Genomic DNA, 8273 nt, shown 5'->3' with positions numbered 1-8273 from the left:
GGGTGTTTTGTGTATTATTTAGCATTTTTTTGCAGTTGTATAAACATGGTTTTTTGACATTCTGTGTGAATGGAATGAAAAGACGGTCACACAAAAGACATAATTCATATCCTATAATTTAATTTCCAAGGTGTAATTTTTATCAAGTTCCAATTTTGATAATAGTTTCTTAGCTTTAAATTCTCTATAATTTCGCACTACATAGTCTGTCAGGAGATGCAGCGTTATTATATTAGTTTTCTTCCACTGAGACAACCAATTACCCTCTGCACTGCTGATTCCTATCAGTTTTTGGCCTGGGGAGGGTGAGGACAGACACATATTTCAGGGATCAGCGTGCTATCAAAGCCTCATGGGAGTAGAAGTTGTTGAATGACGACAAAAATAATTGCTGTTTCATCTTAGTGCTGGAAAGATGAGGTGATCAAGTCGTTGTGGCGAGTACAAGACTAAATTTAGCTTAGCATATTGTACAGACAACCCCCCAGTTATCATATTACCGCTTCTCAGTAAGGTTATAAAAGAAACCCTGTGTGAGAAAATGTATTGTGGTGTTAGGGGCAGTAGAACAAAGGCTAGCTTGGAAAAGGGGTGAGACATCTGCGCTCTATGCAAAACTGCCTTAAGATAAAGTTCTTAGAGTGGCTGTCAGACGCTGAAGTCGGTGGTAAAACTCCCAGAGACTGCGAGGTTCTCCACTGCTCCTTTTGATTTCCTCCAGCCTGAGAAAAACAGCGCTGTCCTGAAAGGATGGAGATATTGCTGTCCCCACATGTCCTTTCCCTAGCAATATTTTAAAGATGACACTCAATTCAGGTGTCAGTTCCAACCATTGTCACTTCATTATATGCCAAGTTTTCTTCTGGCTGGATTATTTCAGCACTGTGGTGGTCTCATCCAAACTCACGATCTCTCTGCCACATATTTCCTGACTGTGACGTCTTTCCATCAAGGTCGAAGAGAAGTGGGAATGAGAGGGGAAAAAAAACAACATAGTATTTTTTTTTTGAGAATTCATATCCAGCTCTAATCTCCTCTCTCAAGATGACGGAGGAAGAGGATCACATATGACGGAAGAGTCTTTATAATGGATTGGAAAAAAAGATGACGAGAGCCCACGCAATCACTCCACCCTCTGGTGCAAGAACTAAATCCCCAAAGGAAACTCCTCATAAACATTCAATTTGTTCGAGGCAGCTCAAAATGTGTTCAGTTTCTCATTTATTGTACCTTTGGTGCATATCCAGTGGAGCGCTGTGGTAGCATGTCGACTACTCAAATAACCTGGAAACAGGTTTGCTGCCTCCTGCCATGGCTGTCATCGTTCCCACCCCTCTGACCTGCCATCCGTTTCAACTAAGCCTGGACAAATTAAACAATAAATTAACTGTATAATAATTAAATCTGCGTTTAATCAGTGACATGATTTGTTTGTTTAGATCAGCTGGAAGGTTCATAGAGCCACTGGATTGTGGGATTTAAACGTCATGCTGGATGGTTACGTTTCATATCCCTCACTAAAGGGAGAAAAAATAAGGGATCAAGGGAATGTAAATGCTCCCTCACCTCATCTAAGCCAGAATGAAACTCCACTTTGGCTGCCATTTTCATCCACACATGTGGAGTTTTCAGGAAAGGGGTTAGTGAAAAGAACACATTTGCTTTCACAAATTGCATGAAATCCTGCCCGGGATTTGGTGATAAGGAGTTCAGGGCTTGAAGAGAGACACACATTCTGTGTGTGAAGTGTTCGGTAGCCGCCAATAATGTATTTTTAGCAGCAGAGAAATAAGTGACCTTGAGGAGGTAGTTGTCTTAGCAAGGTTATAATATTCAGTACGATTAGACTCATTGAGGGTGTTGTTTTTTTCTTTGTTTTTTCTAGGTTAGACGCTGTGTCCTTGTTGCAGACAGGCTGCAATGAGAATTGAAATGAGAGTGGATTGGACAGGAGGTATTGCATCACAGTCTGATGTGGAGTCTACAGTCAGCGCCAGTTAAAGCATGCATGTTTGAAATGTGGATGCAGATCGTTTTAGTGTAGCTGCCTCTGTTTTGTCTCTGTTTTAGCTTTAGGTAAACAGTAACAGGACCTCAGCATCTTGTTTTGGATGCTCAACAACCTAATTATTTTGCGAGAACTCTTTGCAAAACTTAAATGACAAATGTTACATTTTACTGTGACAAATTCTGGGAGGCGAGCGCGGGCCAGATGGACAAGAAGCAGAACTGTCAGAGCTGAATCTCACTGTAGTCGCGGCTCTGGGGTCAATATTGCAAACAGTGTTTCGACTCCAACACAAACAATTTTGATCCTAGTGCTCCCACTGATCCAAACATTTACTTATCCAAATTTACTTCCAGTTATTGCCTGAAAAAGACAAAGTCGGCCTTTGCCCAGCAGAGTGTGGATGCTGCTAAAAGATGTGCCACATGATTGATTACTTAGCATTTGGCATGGTTGCCCGTCAACTAGTTCTTTGATTGTGTTTTATTGCTTTCATGTAGTGCCCCTACTGACACGAACTTAAGATTCAAGTCAACATTTAGACCTTTTTAACCTCTAATCAGCATAGATGCAGCACCGAGCAAGCATTGAGGTTTCTGACTTTAATTATGGACTATTATTATCACTGTGGGATGAACACAGAGGTCACTGAAACTTTGCAAATTGACCCTCGCAATTCGTCTTTTGTTCTCAGCTTAAACTAATGTTCTTTATGAGGTTTCGTGGCATATAGGAAGACGGAGAGACATGAAGAGTGGGGCATCATTCAAGCCTACATTCACTGATGGGAACAAATACATCAAAAAGAAACTTATAATATACTTGCTCATCAAATGTATTTAAAGTAAAATAAAAAAAATACAGCCATGAAAATGTATTTAATTAAAATACAAATTTAATGGCCAACATTAAAAATAGGTAGGATATTGGGTGCAGCAATCACTGACTGACTGAGTGAACAGCTGAGAAATCCCAGTGTCACAGCATCTTTCTTATCTAACCAACACGACACAGAAACCCACTGGTTACACTAAAAATAGCTAGTATACATATTTGACAGTTTAAAACCACACATTCTTCTGTTGTACTTTAGTGTCATTCAGTAAGCCTGCCAGAGCATGCGATGTCTGGTTATATTTTGATTGGATGTCTTTCAACAGCTGGTTAGCAGAACGGAGAGTATGAGCAAGGTATGAGAAGGTCACTTAAGTAAGAAGAAGCAAGACCATTCAGTGATAGATTTGTGAATCACTGGCAACAATGAGGAAAGAAATACTGGAGTTGTGGATACCTTGACCCAGTGGTAAAATGTGGGTCGAAAACAATGAAGGGCCAAGAATAACTCCTTGGGTAACGCCACAGGTAATATGTGCGTGGATAGAAGAAATATTCCAAACCACTCAGGTAAGATTTAAACCGGTCCTGAAAAGTCCCTCTCACACCAACCCGGTTTTCTAGTTGATCGATTAGGATGCTGTGATCAGCCGTATCAGCTGCAGCAGATCTAACAGCACCACAGCAGTCTTAGCTCATCTTAATATCATTTACTATGATGTCTTTGATGCCGTAATGAAACTTTTCAAAGAGTGAGTGTTAAGTGTGTGCACTGCAAGTGTGATTAAGTGGAGAAAAAGATGGAAATGAGCAGAATCCCTTGATGAAATGGTTTATTGTCCATTTATTGACACTTCCAAGGGCACGCGGGCTTTGACAGAAAACTCATGTCTTCATCTTTTTAGTTTGGTTTTCATAAGGTGAAGTGACGATGAACAGGATTGAGAAGAGAGATATAATACCATTGCATGCAATTAGATTCAGACCCATGCAAGAGCTGAAAATGGATGATTTCCCAGGGGGTTGTACTAATCCACTCAAGTGCCATGGCACCTTGTCATGCACTTCTTTAAACAAATCATATTTTTATCCCGGTGTAAGGTCACACTATTTACATGCATTTCCACAGCTGCCAAAATTATTAGAGTTGGCGTTACTTCTTAAAACATTATCAGCTGTTCTGGTTAGAAATTTACCTTAACTGGGCATTCATAATGAATCCATTACACATCTATAAATGCACAGTGCTCATGGAACAACAGCACCACGGGAAATCCACGTCAAGTCTGCGGCTCTCAAACTGCATTGTAGCCAATGAATGCATTTTGTGGAACTCCATCAAGCAGCTGCTGGTGGAAATGAAAAGACTGGCGACATTCATCAACGCTTCAAGTGTGTGTGTGTCATAACTAAATAGGTTAAACATAATCATAGACACACAGCAGTGATGGGATCCACTGTAATAACACTGATGCTTACCATGCGTTAACCTCTGCTGATGAACCAGTGTATGAGCTGCGACAGTGTTCACTTTATTTTCATTCCTATTCCTGTCACTCAAATAACCTGACTGGGTCAATGTATGGAGCCGTTATAACTGGCCTACAATAGTTCATATAGAAAAACGCTCTCATTATGAGGTTAAGAGGCTTGGCTTGCTGTGATATTTACCCGACTTGCACAGCGTTATGGTTAACCTACTTTTGCTCATTCACAGAGGGAGGGGGTAGCTGGCAGCCGCTGTTCATACTTTTATGCCAGCGGATTGATCCATCTGTGAGTGAACCACCGTGATAGGTGGTTAAGGATATTCTCTTAAATGCTTTATTTATGATGACAGTGCTTCTCATTTGAGGGGGTTATCAAAGTTGCATGAAAACAGCTTAACCTATGTACCCCAACCAGGGTAACAGCCAGATTAACAGCCCACAAAAAGCTGCCGTCGTGTGAGAGACAATATCCACAGCTATATTTGAAATTTCCTAGTTTACCAGTTGCTGTAACCAGTGACCTTGCAGAAGCAGAGTAGGAGTTTCTAGCACAATTTCACTTACTTTCAAGTGTATGAGAAGGGAACAAAGTGGCCAAAACCTCATGGTGTCATCCATGTCCCCTTTTGGACACTCCCCTCGCCCTTCTGCCAGTCTGGATAACAAACAGCCTGGAACCCGGCGACCATATATCCAACCTTTCTTCGTAGGTGGGCTGATATGTGTGAGGATGATTGGATGTCCTTGTGTTCTGTTTCAATTTCCTTTATGATTGTTTTCTCTGCTTCATACCTACCCTATTTAAATTTTGTTCGTTGTGGATGGGGTCAGCAGAAAAACATATTTTGTCCACTTAAATTAAGGACAACCCACAAAAAAAAAAAAGAAAAAGTATATCAGTTTAAATGTACGCTATATTTTCACAGCTTTACCTTGCCATCAGAGTGCCTTTTCTGATGGGAAACTATTGTTATATAAGCCAAACATCACTCTCTCTCTCACTCATCCAGACTCCTTTTGCAAAAACAGTAAGTTTACCTCACAGAACGTAGCAGTTGCTGGTTTACCGCTGCCTCGATTTATGTGATTTTGTTTGTATTTATGTGTGACTTTGGTGAATCTGAACTAACCTTTTAAAACACAGTTGTCACAACATAACACAGACAAACTAACAAAAGTAACAGCAAGGTAAAGCAGTGCAAATATTCTAAATATGTTGTACATTTATACTGATATTAATATATTTTGCTGGTGACCCTGTCCACAGCAGTACATTGCTTAGCTTCTATGCTGGTACTCCTCTCTGCTTCTCCAAACTGGGACTGTGACAACGGCCATCTACTGTAGGTAATACCCTGACTACGGATAAGTACTTCATACAGCTCTACTTCAAAAAATCTGAACTATCCCTTTAAAACTCTACTGCTGTTAGATTGCTTTGCTGATTTGTAATGAACAGATGACCCAGAAAACTTCATTTTAGTCAGAGGGTGACATGTTTAATGCTTTATTGACTGTGCTCTGTAGTGTAATAATAAAACTGTAAACATTCCTGCTCAAGCATTATAATGTACCAAAAACTGTAGCACATCAGTAGAATGGAAAATCCATATGTACTAACCATAAACAAATCTAAAAAGCCAATTACTGCAAACACTGCACTACAGCAGAAAGCTGTTTGTTACAGGGCAGAATGTTAAGGACAGTGGAAGAAAATGCAACTCAGGGATAATATAGTTCCAGTGCTAATTTAGGGGGAAACTTACTAATAAAATAATCAGCAAAATAAGAAATGATTCATGTTTTTTTTTTTCTTTTACCCACAACAGTACTGCTCTTATTTTATACAAAATATTAAACATGTCTGACACAGGTAATCATTCCTTCTTTGATATATACTTTTATGTTTTCTGGACCTCTGCTGGGAATTATTTGAGGTCCCTAAACTCCACGTACTAATCATCATAACGGTGTAAAGTGACTGAACCTGACAGGAGAGTGAGGGAGATGTCTGTTAAGCACTCTTCTATACATACCCACACAGTCCTCAGGCAAGCTTTAATCAGCCAACATATAAGTGAAAACACCTGGATGGACTGTGGATGTATAAGGGCTTTAATGTCGGTGGAGATGCTTCAAACTTTTAAATGCAAGGAAGAGCCACTTTGCATCATGCTTCTCGTCCATGTTTGCTTATTTATTTATTTATTTATTTATTTATTTATTTATTTTTTGCCTTGTAGGTTTGATGTCACAAATGTAATGTTTTTATTCAGAGCTGACTCTCAAACCAAGGATTTTAGAGTGTTTTGTAGTGCACCAAAGAGAAATTTTACACAGTCACAACTGCAGTGAAACACAATGATAAGGGCTCTGTCAGAAGAAAAACCAAATAAATGTGCATTGTGACTGCAGATCACCCATCTGTAAGATGTTTTAACTTTCTTCAAAATGATTTGGATAATGAATTGAAATGGATAGAAACCAGGCTGCTTATATGAATGCAAATACTTATATGTACACCGAGTTGCATCAACAAAGATTCATTTAATGTGAGATAAGTCTTTTAGCAATGGTTTTAAAATGAATAAATCCAGATATAAAATTAAGCAGAGCTCTGCTGCACAGTTAAAAACAACTCTCAGTGTAGTCAACTCTAGTTTATTGTTGAAAACAATAGTAAATTGAGTTTCAGTATGGAGATGCTACCCAAATCTAAATAAAAAATAAATAAATTAGAGAACTGTCTGGACCTAGCAGGCGAGAAAACCATTTTGGTTGCTTTTATTTGTTAACAAAATGTTACATTGTTAGCTAGGTAGATAAAAACTATAGAAACTATGAAAGCTATATTGTTTGTTAGTTAGATAAAAACACAATTAGCATAGTAGCCACATTTTGCTCAATCCATCTACAGAAAAAGGGCAACCATTTCAAAAGTTAAACCTCCTCAAGTGTAAGATTAAAGTTAATACTGGATCAATTAGAGTCCAAAGTGTTGGTGCAAAAAATTTAATCTATGTTTGGAGTAAAAACTAAACAGGGGAGAGAGGTTTAAATTGAACCTTTCTTCAGTTTAAGCTAGTTTGATGCAACATAATTTAAAGTTAGACCATGTAAACCATGTACGTCTTAAAGGAGTCGATGTGCTAATGTGTGCAAACTCATGCAAAGTTTGAAAGAGGCCCACTCTCACCACAACACCCACCAACAAAGGTGGCTGCATTCTTATCAGCAGGAAATACTAATGAGATCTCTCCTCTTTCACACCTATAAAATGTTCAATCTGCTCTACAGAAGCTGTATGAATCCTTACATTTACTGTTACCTTCAAGAGTCAAACAACTCAACAGAGTGAAGGCTTGCTATGTCTGAAAACCCCAAGGTTGCTGCCTACATGACACTTAATCCTCCTCAACATCTACCGTTTTAGTGAGACAGACATGTTTCTCACTATACCAAACTGTGTATTGATTCAATAAACTGTCCATCGATTCTAAAAGGCTGGGCATGTTTCTACTCACCGTCTCTCTCTCTGTCTACTGCTCCCTTTCTCTCTCTGTCTCTGCTTTAAATTTTCCATCTTATTTGTGATGGCAGACAAAGCACTTAAAGGGTGAAGCTTTTTAGACTCAGGACTTTTGAGCATATGACAGAGCGCATTAGCTTTTCCACTTTATGCAGATATTGGCCCACTTTGTCACTAAAAAGGCGTGTAGAGGACTATTTTTGCCCAATTCAAAGTGAGGAAAGTGTGTCATGACCCAGTAACACATAGTGAAACCTGTGTGAAGTCCTGCCGGATCGCTCCCTCATGCTATATCCTTTCTTGGCGTTAGACATTAATCATGATTGACAGATTGGCGTGCATTTGAACTCCTCCCAGAGGAGAATGCCATAAGTAACACCTTTTTAACAAGCGCTCAAAATGAAATGCCTGT

The sequence above is a fragment of the Lutjanus erythropterus genome, chromosome 8 (genome assembly GCF_056507025.1).
Source record: "Lutjanus erythropterus isolate fLutEry1 chromosome 8, fLutEry1.hap2, whole genome shotgun sequence".
In the NCBI taxonomy this organism is placed as follows: Eukaryota; Metazoa; Chordata; class Actinopteri; order Lutjaniformes; family Lutjanidae; genus Lutjanus; species Lutjanus erythropterus.
Note: the sequence above shows the minus strand (reverse complement) of the source record.